The sequence below is a fragment of the Caloenas nicobarica genome, chromosome 15 (assembly GCF_036013445.1).
Source record: "Caloenas nicobarica isolate bCalNic1 chromosome 15, bCalNic1.hap1, whole genome shotgun sequence".
NCBI classification, from domain to species: Eukaryota; Metazoa; Chordata; class Aves; order Columbiformes; family Columbidae; genus Caloenas; species Caloenas nicobarica.
In genome coordinates this window covers 7,241,993-7,260,064 of record NC_088259.1, presented here as the reverse complement: position 1 = coordinate 7,260,064, position 18,072 = coordinate 7,241,993, and the positions used below count along the sequence as shown (strand labels likewise).

Sequence of the window (18,072 nt, the reverse complement as noted above, 5' to 3'; positions counted from 1 at the left end):
CTGCGCTCGGCGGCGCCCGCCCGGCCGCCCCGCTGCGCTGTCCGCCCCGCCCGCCCCGCGCTCGCCGCCGGGGCCGGGGCCTCCGCCGGACCGCGCCGAGCCGAACCGCCGCGGCGGCCCGGGGACCTGCCGCGGGTGAGTGCCGAGCGCCCGGCGCGGCGGGGAGGCTCCCGCGCCCCTCGCCTCGCTGCCGTGCCGCGGTCCTGCCCGCTCCCCCCCGTCCCGCGGGACCTCCCCCGGGGACCGCGGAGCCCGGGCAGGTGCGGGGTCCGGGTGGGAGGCGCGCCCACGGCCACCCCCGCCCTGCCGGGCACCCAGCCGGGGGTCGGGACACGCGTGTCCTGCCCTCCCCGCCCCGCCGCCGCCCCGGTCCGCCCAGCCCTGCCGGGGAGCGGGCGCACTGCCCTGCCCTTCGCTGCCATCGGCTCTCCAGCAATTGAAACTTAAATTCAAAGAAATTGCATTAAAAATCTGCCGGCCCGGCCGCTGCGTGAGCGCCCGGCTCCGTGGGGCTGCCCGCGACTCGACAGCCTCTCCGTCAGATCGGTCAGTTTTGTTTTGTTTTGTTTTCTTTATTCGGGGTCTTTAGAGGGAGAGAAGTCCTTTTTTCCAGCCCTTGCTGGCTGCTTGCTTCGGGAACTGAGGGGCGGCAGACCCCACTCGTGTCGCAATTTGGGGGGTAGAGGGGCTGGTCACGGGTGGGGTTTTTTTGTGGCACCTGCCGTGGTCGGGCCCTGGGACAGACCGGGATGTGAGCAGACAGCATCTCCCTCCTCACACAGGTAGGAAAACGGAGCCGCTGCTAAGTGATGTGCCCGAGGCCATGTAGGGAACCCGTGGCGGAGCTGGGACTAAACCCCGCATCGCTTAGTCCTAATGCCCCGGTCGATGCTTTCCTGGCTTGGCTGGGGACAGTGGTTTAACCTCGTCCCCTCGGGCTGCCGGGGTAAAGTCCTGCCTGGGCTATGCCAGCTCCTAATCAGGGCTCCTGCGGTGGCAGCCGGGCGTGTGGCCAGGTGCCAGCGGGCTGAGGCCTCTCCGCTCCCAGCGGCGGATTTGGAGAGCGGAGGCGTTTTCGCAAGGGGGATACGGGTCCTGGGCCGAGGGCGGGCATGAGCCCCTCGGGCATCGCGTTTCCTTGGCCGGCTGGTGTGTCTGAGCGATTGTACAGCTCGTGCTTGGGGTTCGACCCCATCCTTCGGTTCAGGGCGTGCTTAGTCTGTGCCCTTAAAACTCAAGCAATAAGGTTTTTCGAAGGGGTCTTCTAATCTGGTTACGAGATGGGAAACTTTTGGGGGAGAGGTAGATGGTGGGAGAGAGGCAGCTGGTGTAGATGATGTGTCTCATTAGGCTGACCGATGTACCTGGAAAAAACCCATACACAACCCCTTCTTGAGCTGTGTTTTCCCATTTCTGCTCCCCTAAGGGAGTGGGCTCTGCCCAGCCATGGGCTTTGCCCACTGCCCAGCACGGGTCCAGCCGGGCAGGGAGGGTTTTGGTGCTGTTCTCCCTGACCACCTACCCTGGCTGCAGTCCCCAAACGAGGGTCATGGTGTCCTGAGGAACGATTCTCTGTGGATAGGAAGCCAGAAGTTTACTTCCTTATCTGGAACAGCTTATTCTAAACTAATTTCTCTTTAAGAGATGATGAGGAGGAAAAAACCCCAAGAGATCAGGAGCACTTTATTTACAACAGAATAAACCAGCAATTTAATGATAACTTCTATTATTAATAACTAGGTTGGGTCAGTGACCTTGGTGTATTTTACAACTCAGGATGTGTAGCTGAGAAGAGGGAGCAGACTGTTCCAGTCTTCATTCTTTCCTCTTAGTTCATCCCAGTAACTCACAGCACACAGATGCTCACACAGTTTTGGAGCCCTGATCCACCTTTGGGGATGAGAAAGACGAGGCTGTTGGATTTGGTTTTGCTTCAGATACAGCCTAATCTGTAGCTTGTGTTAATTATAGTATAGATGGGTTGGGGTTTAGCATAGTTTCTTCTGACAGGGCTCAGCCTCAGCAACTCTTGCTACTGGAAGAAAGCTGTAGTAACTTGAACCCTGGATCCTCTCACGGGAGCACACCTCTATCAATAAAATCCTTGTTGCAAAGCCAAGTAAAACCATCCCGGTGGGGGCTGCTGGCTTTTGTCGGGGAGATGCAAGGACTGATGCCGGCAGTGCTGACAGCCCGGAGCAGGTGAGCCGGGCTGGGAGTAGGAGCCATCTGGATTGTCAGTGGGGGGAGATTTAAACAGCAGTGTGGCTCCCGTTCTCCTTTATGCAAGTGTGTCCCCTTGCTCTGTGGGGAGGTTTTCCTTTTATTTAGACCTCTTCTTCCTCCCCTCCAAAAATGTGGTGCCCTTGTGTGTGGAAGCTTTATCATCCGGCTCGGTTACTATGGTGTTACTACATAAAAGCAGCTCATCTCATAGCTCCTGAAATTATCTACAACTTGGGTTTACGGCCGTGTAACCCTGGGCTGCAGGTCTGCGTCCATCCCTTGTCAAGCCTTTCCCCGTTTGGGCGGTGGGACGGGTCCGGAGGCAGCACCGTTTGCAGGACACGGCTGTGGCTCATTCCCCTGGGAGCATCCCTGGGTCATCGGGCACGAGGAACCGGCTGCTCCCTGCAAGGCTGTTGCATAGGTGCGTTGGTTGTTATTTCTGAACGTGAGAGCATGTCCTGGGCAGTGATGAGCCCTGGAAGACCTGCTCGTGTTCATCCCCTCCAGAGATGGGGCTGCCTGCTCCCTGCCAAACACAGGCAGGGTGTTAGCTCCCCCGGAAAGCTATTGGGAGTGGAAACAAATAATTGAGGGACTGTGGAAATCTGTGCAAACAAAAGGCAGAAGATGGGAGCAGACGTCTCCCCCCCAGCTTGTGCAAGTGAACCCGCCTGGGCTGGTTCATTGCTGCCGGCTTTGCTGCAGCGGGTCCCTTGCTCCTTATCTCCTGGTATTTTTTTTTTTTTTCCTTTCTCTCTTTTCCACCTTATTTGCATGTAAAAAAAAGCACTGTGGAGAGGTCCTTGGTTTGCATGGTGTTAATGTCAGTTATTGTCACCCTTGTTCTTGTATGGCCCTGAACCAGGGGGATTTGCTTGTGAGAGCGGGAGCCCAGAGCCAGGTCTGGGTTCCCCAAACCTTGATCGTCTGAAGGATGATTCGCCCTGTGCAGACTCTGAGTCACCCTCCGAGGTGCCTCACTCTTTGCATTAACCAGACAGGAGCCCAGGGTAATTATGTTTGTAATTTAGGCACCTGTTCTAGGTGGAATGAGCCCCGTCCTGCTATGGAGGCTAATTTTGGAGAAGAACCTGATTGCTGGTGCTTGGTCACTGTGATGGAGGTCTGCAACATTTCTCCCTCTTGCAGCTGTGATGGCTTTTCTGCTTTGTTGAGTAGGAGAGGGGTGATGTTTCTAATTAAAAAGAAAAAAAGGTCTTGTACTTCTCCCCTTCTTTGTTTTTTTCCATTCCGTTTGGTTTGTTTGTTTTCTGGACAAATGTTCTAAATAATAACGCTTAAAATGCAAATGGAGTGAGTTTGCATGAAGTCACTGGAGAAGCCCTGGTCAGATGAGGACTGCGGTGGAGTTAGAGGAGCCGGTGATGACACATGGCACAAGAGCAGAGCCGGAGCGGTTGGGTTGTCACCAGATGCAGTCACAGCCATTGTGGCCATGGCTCTGCTCTGCCTGGAGGACGTTCTCATGCGTTACAAAGACTTGGTGGTGTCTCTTTCTTCCCCCCTCTCAGAGGGATGCAGTCTGAGGGTACCCTCTCCTTTTTCTACATGTTTAACTAAAGTCACTTTTTATCAGTCCTGTTGGTCTCTCTTTCCATCTGGAAGTCTGTGCATCTCCTATGGATTTATGCTCTACAATTACAGTGCTGTAAATCAGAAGCCGTGACACTTTTTTCTTTATATCCACGTGCTTATCAGAAAGCTGGAGGGATGTTTTTTGTTCTCTGGAGGAGTTCAGGTCACTGGTGCGGCCAACTGCCTAAATCAATTTTAAAACAAAACTCCCCAAATGCAGCACATCTTAACAAAACGGTCATACTGGTGGTTCGCTTTCCCATCCTGCAGCCCCGGCTGTGGTGTCGCTGGTGTCCCTCTGGAAAGCAAGGCCGATGGTTGGGTTGTCCTGCAGATGGAGAGCGCAGTTACTGCCAAAAGCTTGTGCCCTGGTGTCTGATGGAGCTCGTTCTCTGTCTTGCCCAAATAATCATGAGTCAGTATCCCTTTGTCTTCAAAGAGGGATTGAAACTTCTTATCTGCTATTAAAATGATAGGAATAAAGAGTGTAAGAGGACTAAAATTAGGCATGAGGTCTTGGATACTTGGTCCTGTAGCTCTTCCTCTCCAGATCTCCTCAGTGTAGGAGTAGGAAGGGTCTTTGCCGTAGTGCACTGGAGTACTTGGAGTATACTTTGTGTAAGAGGACGTTCGAGATGAGGTTGTCTTGGATGCTTTTTGATGCGTAGAATTTAAGGAGCTGAGGTCTTGGGTCTTTGTGTTAAGGATCCAGCCATATTGCTGGCTCCTCATGCCTGTGCAGAGAGCAGGCCCCAGTGGCTGGAGACCTTCCTGGTGGCTCCAGGTCCTGCCTCGGCGCACCAACAGCACAAGGACCATTTCAGCTGCTGATGTACTGGGTTTTCTCTGGCAGCCTGAGTCATGTCTTCTGGCGCTGGTCAACCTTGTAGAGGTGGTCACCTCTAAACCAGCATCTCTAAGCATGGTGCTCAGTGGCTTTGGGGACCTTCATGGGTTGGATGTGACACCCATGGGGCTTCTTGACATGTGTTTTTTCACAGCCCTGGCAAGACGGGTGTGTTTACTCTTTGCATTAAGGTTAATTGGCTTTTACGTGTGTAATTGTCGGGTGGTCGTTAGAGACAAGTCATCCTGAAAAGCATGCAGGAGGTTACATGGGCAGTTGTGTTGTGCTTTGGTTTGTTAAGCAGGATGTAAATGTAGACTCCTCTTCTGAAATGTGTCCTGGTCTTTCTTTCCTTGCTAGGAACCATTTCCATGTCAGAAAAGTATTCAAGACAGGGGGATTGTCTCGGTTTTATAGAGGCAGAGCTAAGTTAAAAACAAAAATCTGGGCACGAAACCCCTCAGCTGTGCTAGCAGAGGGGAAGCAGACTTGTGGTCTGGCCTCAGAGCAAGCAGATGAATGTGAATATTTCATTAATACCATAATCCACCTGTTTGGCTCCGCTTCTCCGGTCCTGCGCGTACCGTGAAGTGCAGCGGATATTTTAAACAGCAGCCTGCACTTTCTGCTCCGGTGTCTGGCATTTTCATGTTGCTTTACAGGCAGGAAAGACAGAGACCGAAGGTGATGTAGAAACCACTGCAGGTTTGCAGGTCCTTTGCTTTTGGAATTTTTCGCTTCTGTAGCTGATGTCTGTGTCTCAGTGGGTTGCTGTTGTCCTGCTCACCCAGCCCGGGTTGATGGTGCTGAGCTGTGTTTGCTCTGTCACCTGTCAGCACCGTTTCTGGGGGTTGGAGATTTGGCCCTAGTTTGATTTTCTGTGGCGTCTAGGATAGATTTCTTTTTTTATTTATTGTAGCTTTCTATAGGATGGTTGGAGCTGAGAAGGCAGGGGTGAGAAGGAGCCCTTGCTTTTGGGGGTAACCCCCAAGAAACAGCACTGCAAGGCACACGCAAAGTGCCTTGTGTGCTCAAAGCCCAGCTGTTGACAATACTGCCATACATGCATGCCCAGATGGAATGAGGTGGTAAATAGTATTTGAGATTCACGTAGCAAAATTAGTGATCTCTCCACCGGGTACCTTCAAAACAGTCTTTGTCAGGGACCTGCACTTGGCTGCTAGACCTGGTAACTGGAGAACCCAGTCCTTGCTGGTGGGTGTTGTGGCCACATGTTGCTCTGTCCCTCTCGCTCTTCAGGGGTGAGGATGAAGCCACCCAAGACCATCAGAGCTGCTGACGGGGCAGGGACCGTCATGGGACACGTCTGCCATTGCCACATCTGCTCCCTACTCAGGCAAAACCCTGTTCCTGCCTCAGCATGGGCATCGAGCATCGTCCTGGGCTTGGAAACGGGGGCTTATTTTCAACATGTGGGAAGGTTTTCCTTCTTAATTACAAATATTGGCCAGATGGAAAAGGGTATGGTTGGTGTGGGCAGTGGAGGATGCTGTGAACAACAGCTGTTGATGAACACGAAAGGTTTGCTTTGCCTTCCCAAAGTGTCTGCTCCAGAGATGCCATTGCTGCTCTGCACCTTAACGCTCGGAAACGCTGCCTTGTGCAGCTGTTCTGCTGGGGGGGAGGTTTGTCAGGTCCTGGTAGGCTTGAGATTGGGATGAAAAATTAAAAAAAAAAGTTGAATTTAAAATGTCATTGATTTTTTTTTTTCTTTTTTTGTATTTTTCTTCTAATTTAATCAATTCCCTACTGTGCTGTAAATTCCAAATATGAATGGGAAATAATCCCACCAGTGCAATAATTAGCATGTAACCAGCAGATGAAGGAAACCCAAACTGCTGAGCTGATTGGTGAATGCTGACTATTTTCCGAATTAATTTCAATAATCACATCTCCTATTAAAAAGAAGACAGGGCGGGGAGGAAGTCTTAAATTTTCCTCAAGCTCAACGTAGCGAAAAATGGTATGTGCAGTGTAGCTGTTCTCCATGTAATTACAAAAAAGAGAGGAGGGAGGTTCTTGAAACCAAATTGTATAGCTAATTTTGCAACTGAGAAGCTCAATTTCAGTTGCTTTTCTGGGAGGAAATAGAAATTGTAAGTCAAATATCTGTAATTTTATGTAGGTATGTGGCAGTAAATAGCATATTGGAAGAAGAAAACATTCTCTTGCCGTGGTGCTGTGCTGCAGGATGCAAAAATAAGTTCGCTGGAGGCCATTAATAGTCTAATTTGGTTCTGTGTTTACTGTGCATCCATCCAGCTCCCGAATATTTAGTTCTTGTGCTTTGAAGGGACAGATGGAAATCAGGATTTGGGAAGGGGCAATTTCAGAGCATCCCGGAGCTGGGCAGCCTCTTACCTCAGGATCTGCTGCTCTTTTCTGTCCTGCCTTCCTCTGCTGCTTTTTTTTGGCCAGTTCTGCCCCAAAGGTGGGTGTCGGAGGAGTCCTCTCTCTGCCTTGGTGCCTCCATGGTGTCATGTCCAGGCAGCACAAGGAAAGGTCACCTCTGCAGAGCCGTGTAATTACATACCTGAATTCACATTCAGTATGAGCAGAGATTATTTTATCTTGTCATGATGTTTTTCCTCTCCTAGAGCAGCCCTGGTTGTCTCCTGGCCGTGGCCACCTCACCCTCAGGACTCATTTTCCAACAGCAAAGCACAGGAGATGCTGCTACCAGGTGTTGAACCAGAGCATCGCTTTAGAGATGCTTCTTCATTTCCAATTTAAGCTTAATTTTAGCAATGTTTGCTAAGTCGTGATACAGCTTGGTGCTTGCAGGCCTAAAAAGATTTTATTTAGAAATGCAGGGGATGGTCTGCTGAAAGCCTGGCCCTACAATCGCTGTGTACGAGTGTACCACGCTGTGAAGGCGAGAAATCCCAGTGTGTTTGGTGGAGCAACCTGTTTATTAAGGTGACTGCAGGATTGGGGCAAGTGGAGGTATTAAGCTGGATCTGGTGTGGATGGGGAAAAAGATTCCCCGTTTTTGGTGTGGGGAATGAGAGCTGCCCAGGGTCACCCCATGGTGTGATGGGCAGGAGGGAGACCAGGTCCCAGGGAGCATCCCTGGGTGTCCTCTCCCTCCCAAAGGCTGAGCACACAGTGACATTGCCAGATGTTAGTTAAAATTTGGAGGGGAAAAAAAAAAATCAGGCTGATCCATGTGCTTTGAAACAGTATTTATTGTTTTATAAATTCAATCCGGCGCTCTCTGGGAAGGTATGCAAGCGGATCACTACAGTATTTTCTTTGCATATTTTCCTAGTGTTAGAGACGGTCTCAAAGAAGTATTGCATTGTTTCATTTCCCCTCCATGCTTCATGTTTTTCTAAAAATAAAAGGTAATGTCAACAATCCTACAATAACGAATGAGTGAATGTGCGTGTCGCGCACTCAATTAATTTTTTCTTTTTTTTTTTTTTTTGGTGAAAAGCAAGATTTAGTTGGTAATCACATTATGAGCTATGGATAAAAATGCATCTTTTAAACCACCTAACTGGTGGCTTTTTTGCCTTTTTAAAATGCCATTAATCAAGTTAGAGGCTGAAAATACTCTCGCAAAGCAGGGACCAGGAAAAGTCACTTGAGGTGAGTAAACAGGTTGACTTTTTTTTTATGAAAGCAGAAAAACCAGCCTGCTGCCGCTACATGTGTTAAGGGTACCTTAAATACAGTCTCCTTCAGTGCTGACAGGCATCCCAAACACCTTTTGTAATAACCCTCTAATTATAGCCTAGTGACTCCATAGATTCTCCGGATCAACTTGGGAATATTGCACTGAAAACCAGGGAGAATATTTCTATTTTCTGCGGCTGATGGGTGAACCAGATTTAGAGCTGGACCTGGTAAGCACAGTACACAGCAGCGTATTTATAGTTGTGCTTGCTGCTGCGTGATATGGTTTCGGGGTTAAACTCTGTGTTTTGGGAAATGCTTCCCAAATGCATTGGTGTGGATTCCCGAATCCAGACCCCAACTGAGCTGGTCGGGGAAGGGTTCGGCTGATGGCCAACTCCTGCAGCCCATGACGTCTGACACTTGGATTAAAGCCCAGCCCTCAGAACCAAGGACTTCAGTGAAAATCCTGGCTTTTTAAAGAAAAAAAAAGACCTCAAGAGTTTCACAGTTATGGAGAAAAGCTGGAAAATATGGGAATCCTTGGGCAAAGAGGGGTAGGGATGTGCCCTTCTCTTATCACCCAGCGTTAGCCTGGTTATTTCCCAGTATCTCAGACTGGGAGCCAGTGTCGTGGCTTTTGGGGCTTGACTTACGGTGTTAGAAGTTGGCATGGCCCCTACTGGCAAGTTGATTCTTTTCTCCTCTATTAATTGATTTCTTTCCCCCTTCATTTTAATACTGTCTCCTGGGAGATTCCAGCTGAAATCTGTTCATTGCTGAGATGTTTCTTTTCCCCGGTGCTGTGGATGCCAGGTCCAGTTTGCCTGTGGTTTGTTCCTGGCATGAGCAGGAGGAACATCAGGACAGAAGAGCTGTGATTGCCGTGGGACGTGTGTGCATATGTCCCTGCAAAGGTACCCTGTAGGTGTGACACACATGTGTTGTGGGCTCAGCCCCTCTTCCACAGGGACAGCAAAGCTCCATCCATACCACCGGGGCTTACAGAATCATAGAATAGTTTGGGTTGTAGGGACCTTCAAAGCTCATCCAGTCCAACCCCTGCCATGGGCAGGGACATCTGCACCAGCTCAGGTTGCTCAGAGCCCCTTCCAGCCTGGCCTGGGATGTCTCCAGGGATGGTTCATCCACCACCTCTCTGGACAACCTGGGCCAGGGTCTTGCCACACTCATTGTAGAAAAATTTCTTCCTCATGTCCAGCCCGAATCTCCCCTCCTTTAGTTTGAAACCATCACCCCTTGTCCTGTTGCAACAGAGGGGCTTGTCCTCCTCCGTCAGGACCTGTTCATCCTCTGGGCTCTGATGGACCTACCTTGCTGTGCTGCTGAGCCAGCCTGGGCTCTTATTTCCATTTATATAAATAATAATTTATGTAATTATTATTTCCCTTGCAAACTTCAGTGAGAGGTAGTGAGACAGCTCATCTGATGGTTAGGGGTTACAACGGACAGATTTCTGCTGGTGCAGGAGCTCTCGGAGAGGTCTGGCACATGCAAAGGGATGGGGAGAGACCACAGGGGTAAGGACATGGAGATGAGGTGTATGAGGAAGGGCAGAGCAAGACCTCCTGCTTGTTTTTGGCAGGGTGAAGTGGCTAGATCACAGACACATACCCTGTCTAGGCAAACCAAGCATCCCCGTTCAGCCGAGCTCCAAAGTCCTCGTGTCCAGCTGTGCAGGATTCGTGGCTCTGCCCGTGTGTAGTTGATCACTTTATGAAGAGCGATGCTGCTCTGCCCGGCGTTTGCAAAGCGTTTGCTCTGATGGTGCTTCCACAGCTGAAGTTCACAGCGTGGTTCTCCCCGCGAGAATAATCCGAAGTCACCAGTGAGACTCTGCAAAATCCTGAAGCTGGATGAAATCAAGCCATAATCCGTCAAAGCTTCCTTCTGCTTGGTCTTCAGTCCTTGAAAATCTGGATCATGTTTGCATTCCCACTTGAGAGTTTTTCTCCAGAATTATGTTTAGACGCTTATCTTTTTTTTTTTTTTTCCTTTGCCCCCCCTATGAAATGTGAGGTGCTCACAACCCAAGAGCTGAAGCTTTTCCCTGCAAGAGCATCTTTTCTTTCTCCAAATATTTGGAAACTTGTGATAAAATTGTGAGGCTTGGCAGTGCCACTTTGGGTGCTATTTGTGTGCCAAACCCTGCTGAATACATCTTTTATCGCAGATTTGTAACAGTAGCTCTCGGAGGGGGAGCTTCACGGGAGAAGTGCTTTCAGAAGAATGCTTTTATAAAGGAACACTGTCCTGCAAAAATGAAGTTCCATGCAGAGGGAAAAAACCAACAAAAAAACCCAAGCCAAACATTTTTCTTGTGTTCGTGTTGTAAAATTTGCCCATTAATTTGGGCAAATAAGGTTTCACTTCCATTTCCAGACAATTTTGTTTGTCCGCTCTGTACAAACAAGCACTGTTGTGTTCCAGGCATTTGGAGAGGTGGAGGGGAGAAGGGAAAAAAAAAAATATTCTGAGACATGCCAAAATGCTTGTTTTATGTAAATCTCCCCGGCCTGAGCCCCAGCCAGGTCCCGGCTGGAGCTGGGATGGGGACCCGCACGGCAGTTTGCTCAGACAGGGCTGGTTTGTAGTGAGAATCGCAAACTGGGAAGCCCAAAGATGGGTCCGTTTGTCTGTTCCACCTCAAGCAGAAGGAGCGTTTAGGGAGCAGAGAAGGCGTTGGGGGTTTCTGAGCAGGGTGCTCAGCCCCGATATCTGCTCCGGGTCCCACTCACCTTCCCTTTGTGTCCACTGGTGAGTTGAGGTGTGTCTGGTCTTCGCAAGAACCAGGTGTTTCTCAATGGCAGAAACATGAAGCTTGCCCTCCCATGCGTTTGCCTCACAATTAAAAATGCTCTTCCTTTAAAAAGAAGGATTTTTGTCATGCGAAAACCTGCTTTACAGCCAACACCTAAGTATGCTCTTGCTGAGTATCCCCCCGAGGAGGGGGAGCCTTTGCTCCATTTTCAGTTTTGGTTTGGATTGTCATATGCTGTTCTTAAGTAGCTATTTACTGTCTTTCCCATCTCTTTGGCACAGAAGCAGGAGAATAAAACATTAAAAGAGGAATGTGATTATAATCCCGTGAAAACTGACAGAGGAATTTGGCAGTGGTTGCAGCCTGTGAATGTAATACATAATATTTTATTCATTTTTTAAAAGTGATTAGATTTCAAGCTGACAGTTTAAATGACAAATCACCTTAAAAAGATATTGTGGACAATGTAAAAACTGTCAGTGTGGTTTTCCTTTGCTAGCTGTGGAATATGCAAGGTCTGTGCACCAAAAAAATCCCAAGGTCCTTTGGCTTGAGCCAAGCTGCGTGTGGCAGCTGAGTGTGATGAGGTTCCTCGTATGAATTATTTCTATTATAATAGTATCATTGCTGCTGGCTCCCAGGCTTTTTAACATCTAGGCAGTGCTGTCAGTCCCAGTGTGGCCAGGGGGATTTCTCGGTGAAAGGGATTTTTTTTTTTTTTTTTTAAGTTATTTTTGCTTTTGTTGTCCCCTCACTCCCACAAACTGTTTGTGAGCAGGACCAGTAATTGCAGCTGGAAGAGGCTGGAGATACCGGCAGAGGAACTGTTCAGATACATTTTTGAACATGTTGACTGTTTAGATACATTATTCAGCGTGGAAAGTGGATCCCAGGGGACGGACAGAGGTTCCCATCCCAGAACATCCCAGCTCACAGTGGGACTGGAGCTGACGGTGCCAAACCCTCAGGCAGCGCCGAGCGGAGCCGCAGCTTCGGCATCCCGAGGGATGCTATGGGCTGGAGATTTCTGACCGAAAGGGAAACCGGGGCTCTTCTGTTTCAGCCCAAATGGGTAGTCACACAGATGATCGGGCTTTGTATGAAACATCTAACGAAGCGATGATTTCTGCTCTCATATAATATTTAGTAAAATGTAGATATTTGTGTCCCCTGTGGTTCTCAGAGCAGAGAAACTAAAAACAAGAGGAATGGGAGTCTGCTCTGTTGTTTCCTGTTCTTGGAGCATGACGCTGATTATCGTTTGCTGCATATACCCCTTGTTTTAAATCCAGCCTGAACAGGATTTAAAATTCTTAAAACTCTGCAGTAGGAATTTTTAGCTTAATGGGAGTAATTCCATAATTCTTTCCCTTTGCAATGGAAAAAATTACTAAGGTGGATGTGAACTGGATCATGTCTCTATCTGCTCATACATTCTTGGAGATTGAGCGTAAAACTCATCTCTCCTTACCCGAAAATAAAATCTCGGAGTAGATCGGTGCATAGGGCAGAAGGCTGGGGGAAGGTGTCCCCTCCTGGTTCTGGCAGGAGAAAAGAGGTTGCTGGAGGAGATCCAGGGGGTTGTAACAAGATTTACTGGAGATCTAGAAACCACTGGTTTGAACAACCCTGAGTTGTTTGGCTCTAAATAAGAGAGGAGGGAGGGAGGAAATATATATTCAGGTGCTTGCTTTCTGTGTTTGCAGTGGATAGGAGAAGAAGTACGGCCATAAAATTGTAGAGGAAAAAAAGTTCAGATTAAATATGGAGCAATACTTTCCCTAAAAGTAACAAACAGATTTGATAGTCTGAAGAACTTCTGGAGCATCAGTTGTTGGAAGGTGAAAATGGCTCGGAAATATCTTTCTGATATTTTTTTGATGGTCATTCTTGCGTGATGCAGGTGCAGTTTATTCTTCTGGAGTGGGAGTTGTCTCGGTACCTCCCTGTGCTCCCACAGCAGTGCCATGGAGCTAGGAAGGGTTGTTTCCAGTCTAAAATAAGCAAGAGATGACAAATGGTGTTCTGGGCCTTACATTTTCAGGCACTTAAAAAGATTGAAGTGACTGAAGATAATATAAGTTTGCATGCCTCCCTACAAAAGCAGATGTTGGCTAGAAATATTTTATGCTCCTTTGATTCTAAAATTGAGTGTTATGGACGTTAAACTGTATGACTTGCCTCTCTCGATGTTACGGCCTTTCCAGGACACCGGTTCACTTGAGTTGGAAGAGAAAGAGAGGCGATATGAGTGATGTTGCCTTTAGTATAACCGTTTCTCTTTACAAAAATATCAGTAAAGACAAGTTCCCAGCTCTGTACAGGCTGGGAAAATAGAAACAGCCACTTTAGAGATCCTAAATGGTAACTTGTAAGTCCTTTAATTGTAGGTTGGCAATGGGAACCTCTCTTTTTTTTTTTTTTTTTTTTTTGTTTTCCTGTAGGGAACAACTGTTTTATACTCAAGAGCAGGGAGCAGATCTGTGCTATTGATCTACTGATTCACAAACAAGGTGCAAAATCTTAGGCCGGGTAAGAAAGTTAGTTTTTCCTCCAGCGCTGCACATCACCTTTTTTGTTAGATCCTCAGAAATCAGCTCGGGCCTCAAGGTATTAATAAGCTTTTTGCTCCTTGCTAGATATAACAGCCATCTTTCGTCAACTTCAAGAGCATCCCTGAGAGCTGCTAAATCACAGCTGTGGTGAACTGGACCGCGACACTCATTGAAGGGAACCTAAAGGCGTGTTTTGTTGTGGGTGTTGGGACACAGAGCAGCACGGTGAGGAAACCTCGCTGTGTTCTTGGCTTTTGGGGCAGATGGTCCCATGGACCACAGGAAGGTCCACGTGGGCACCACAGGAAGGTGCCCATCTCTGTGGAAGCTGGGGTCTTGCAAAGAAAAGGTGAAACATCCCCCAGCACATCCTCTTTGGGGACTGTCAGGCAGGGGAATTGGTTTTGTCTTTTTCCACCTCTGGTGGGGCAGAGTGCCAAGAGCCGGGCTTGTCTGCTTGTGCGAGTACCAGGTTAGAACCAGGCTTTGCTCTGCAAGGAGGCTTTGTTCTGGGACAGCCTTGTTCCCTTTCCACCTGCGTCCAAAAAGAACCAAACGCAAAAGAAAGCAAGAAGGGAGCTAGCAGCTGTTTAAAAAAAAAGAAATAAATCTGAGATGGGGTTGCCAGGTGGGAGGAAAACAGGATAATCTCTAGTCAGGAGAAAAGGAGAACAGAACAGTCTCTATTCTTGGGGCTTTGCAACACTTTTGACTGTTAAACGTACAGATGCTGTGTGTGTTCAGTCCCCGCACAGGGATGCTGCCGGGAGCCTGGTGTTCCTCCCCGCCTTGTCACGAGCCCTCTGTCCCAGCTGGCTCAGCTGTTATGGTTTTAAACCCCCAGGTATACAAGATAACTTATTCTCTGTGTTGAGTCTGATATTTGAGGAATATATTCTCCATTCTTGAACAGTTTGCAGGTTTCAAGCTGCTCAGTCAAACCTGAGCAAACGTAAGACTCAGGAAGGAGGCAGCGGGATGTTAATGCTGATGATCAGTGGCTCTGGCAGACAGTGGAAATCCCTGAGGCAGAAGGACCTGAGTGTATTGTCGCTATCAGATTTTAATATCTGAAAGAAATTAGGAAAAAAAGCATGCCTTGGTTGTTGCTGTTCCCATTTTGGTGATAAGCAGCTGAACTGAACATGCTGCTCAGAGGAAACCCCAACCCGCGTCCCTTTGCCCCCAGCTCTCTCCTGCGTTATTTCACTTGAAGCAGCAGCTTCAGGCAATTCAAGGAGGAGCTGCCAGGGTAACAGTGGCTCATGGTGCCAAATTTGCAGGGGATTTTGCTCCATATTTCAGAACAAGCTTTTGGGAAACTCAGATTTTTTCTCTGCCTCCACCTTAAGTTTCTATTTAAACCATCTTTAATTTCAGGAAGCATGAGGCTGCTCAGACTGCTGTGATCAAGGTCACCGTTCTTAATTTAGGTACTCCAAGGATCACCCAATCTTGTTTGTTAAAGTCTTCGGCATATGTTGAATCCCTAAAGGAGCGTGTGAGTGATATTAAACCTACTGTAGCAGAGAGATCACATATAATAAAGAGAGAGGAGCAGAAATGATATCGAAGGAGGAATGGCAGATAAGCAGTGGGAGCTGTGCTGTTATCACTTTGTTTGGGAGACTGCATGGTTGTGCAAGTCGGCACAGGACATTTACACAAACTGCTGGAATAAAAACCCACTCCATCAGCAGTCTAATATTTGTTTCTTAATGTATGTTAAACTTTTTCTAGCGCAGAAAAGGTTGTCACCTGTTATGTCAAGGTCCCAGCGTTCAACACTGGGAGCTTTCCAAGTGTGTTGAAACCCAGTTGGTTCAGAATAAGCCTTCCCTTAATTTTCAGGGTGGAAAAAAAAATAAAAGCAAGGAAAAAAGAAAAAGTGTGGAATCTAGCAGGCATTTAAAGCATTTTTCTTGTTCTCCAGACTCTTGTGATTTGCTAGATTTGGGGATGAATTTTCCCCCAGTTTTGTGCTTGCTTTGCATTTTCTGTGAATTAAATCAGGAAAATAACATACAGCAAATAACACACAGCAAAGAAACATCACTGAGGGTCTGGGGGGAGCTCTGTCCAAATGTGGCTTTGTAGCGGGGAGCATGGGGACACCTGAGTGCTTAGAGAGGGAAAAACCTTTATACGTCCTTCAACCCTTGCCCAGTTCCTTTGCCTTTTCCTTTTTACTTTTCTTTTTTAACTCCTGCTGGGGCTCGGTCTGTGGAAGCTGCTTCTCTGCAGGATTTTGGATGGGGTTGGGGACCACCTTCCCAAGTCCTAATGCATCTGCGCTACTTCATTGCTGAATCGCTTATTCACTTATTTATTTTAACCAAAGAAACGCACCGGTCGTGTGCCAAGTGAATGGTCAGCAGAGGCTGACCTGAGCAGCGGAGCACCTTTGGCAGGGGACATTAAGCCTGCGCAGACGCGCTGGCTGCAGCGCAGGGACGCTGGGGACGTGTTGCTGGGGAGGAGAACCTGCCGCTGGCCACGCTCCGGCAGGACCAGCTAACGAGCGTAAATTTTCCTTTACTCAAGAATCACAACATAGTTTTCCTATTTTTCATCCTTGTTATGAGCTCTGGCTCACCTTTTTTTCAGAGTGACTCTTTGTTTTTCAGTATGCCGTTTTCTCCCCCTCTGTCTGAACTTAATCCCAGAAATCCACTTGGCTTGTTAAGTTTAGGAATTATGAAATACATCGGGCTGGCTCTGCTGCTTCTCCAGGAATGAGGGAACGGGGACTGGACGGCAGGGGAGGAAAATGAAGGGGAGAGAGGAAGCCCACAGCAAAAAGCAAAGCTGCAGGTTATATATAGCTGTGGCAGTGTCGGTTGGGTGCTGTGATTGCTTCTCTAAATGTGTTCTCGGTCTTTGAGCTTTCCAGTCCTGTTAACGAAGCGAGCTCGTGCGCGGCAGCTGGGAGCCGGGGAGCAGCGTCCCCGCTTTCCAGCACACTGTAACCCGGAGCTTTTTGCTTTTGCTGGGTTGAGTGCTTGGCGATTGATTCAGCATTTTTGGTTAACTTCTGGTAAAAAAAAAAAAAAAAAAAAAAAAAAAATCAAAGTTGTGTATTTGGGATGCTTCAGTGGCGACATACTGTGGGAGCATGGCAGGGTGAGCTGGGAGACCCCTTAAACTGATCGGTGTTTTATTTTCAAGGGTCGCCTTCTCCTTTGGAGGTGCAGCAGTAATTTTTGGTGTCACATCTTCTCTTCCAGCCCTGAATCCCAGTGCAGCTGAAGCAACTGCAGACGCTTTGAAGATGCGCACGAGCGGGGAGGAGGAGCTGGAGAGCGAGAGGCCGAGGACGTGGTCCCTGGAGCAGGTGGGTCACGGCCACCAGCCCAGGCTCCGACGTGCACCCTGCACCTTTCTGTCCCGTGTAGCCTGGGCAGAGAAATGTGGCGTCTTTCAGCGTGTTGCAGGATTCTCCTGTGAAGCCTGTACTGGCACCAGGGGGTGAAATAAGTGATCGTGCAATGGTTTGCTGTGTTAACCTTTGAGCCCGGCTCTCCCCTGTGCTTGGTTTGGATCACGGGTTCTGTTCCCAGGATTCTCTGAGAAGAGGACAATTTTTTCTCTGCTTCTGAACTTCACACCTTGGACAGGACAGAGTTCAGATGTCCTGTTTGTCCTCTTCTCCTGGCTGGTGCTCCTTTACCTCTGTGCTAGACCACTGATTTATTTCCCCCCCCGATATGAATCCATGTAACTTAATAAATGTTCATCTGTCCCGTGGTGTGGATTAGGGGTCAGGAGAGCGATGCATTTTCCCTTTGGCTTCTGTGGATGTAAGAAGTGTGCTTGGAAATAACACTCTGGTTTTCCATTACACTGTCCCAGGTTTTTAAAGAAGAAATTGGGTCTCATACCAGAGCAAAGCCATTTTATTTGTAAGAAACGAAGCTCTATGATTGATCATTAGAGAGCAGATTGGCAGGGAATTCATTCACCCAGCTCACGGCTGTGTGATAAATGACAGTGTCCCCATGGAAATGGGGATTTTCAAACCCTAGAGTGATTTCTACCCAGCTTGTGCCACGTCTGGAGACTGCTTGTTTCTAGACTTCATTAAATAATCAGCGTTGGGAGCACAACAACTGGACTGGTGCTGTTTGCTGTAGCTTTCCTGACACACTTCCAGTTCTGCAGGCTAAATCCAGTCTGTTAAGCTGGTAGGAATAAACTAATGGACCCTGCTGTTGCACGCGATGTGCTGGGATCCGCGGGCACCCTCCACCTCCCGAGAGCTGTCCTCCTTGGAGCTGCCTCGATTCTGTGCACGTGAGGTGGGTCCTCAAATACCTTACGACAGTAATTTTGCAAATGCAGCGAACATTTTTACTCTCTGGGTTGTTTTACCGTTGTAGATGGAGAATTAGGCAGAAGGAAGAGGGTAAAGCTTTTGTAGT

The 18,072-nt window shown here is 48.4% G+C and overlaps 1 protein-coding gene across 4 annotated transcripts in view; it reads left to right on the top strand.

Moving 5' to 3' along the window:
• Positions 1-63: 63 nt before the first annotated feature.
• Positions 64-18,072, top strand: part of ZHX3 (zinc fingers and homeoboxes 3) — a 46,665-nt gene continuing 28,656 nt past the window's right edge. For 2 of the 4 annotated variants that reach the window (XR_010607040.1, XM_065645557.1), the window contains exons 1-2: positions 64-135; positions 16,879-16,985. The gene's annotated coding sequence lies outside the window, so the exon portion shown is untranslated. Of the gene's footprint in view, positions 136-329; positions 547-16,116; positions 16,466-16,878; positions 16,986-18,072 lie in introns of those variants that run through there. The other 2 variants (XM_065645559.1, XM_065645558.1) reach the window with 2 other exon arrangements.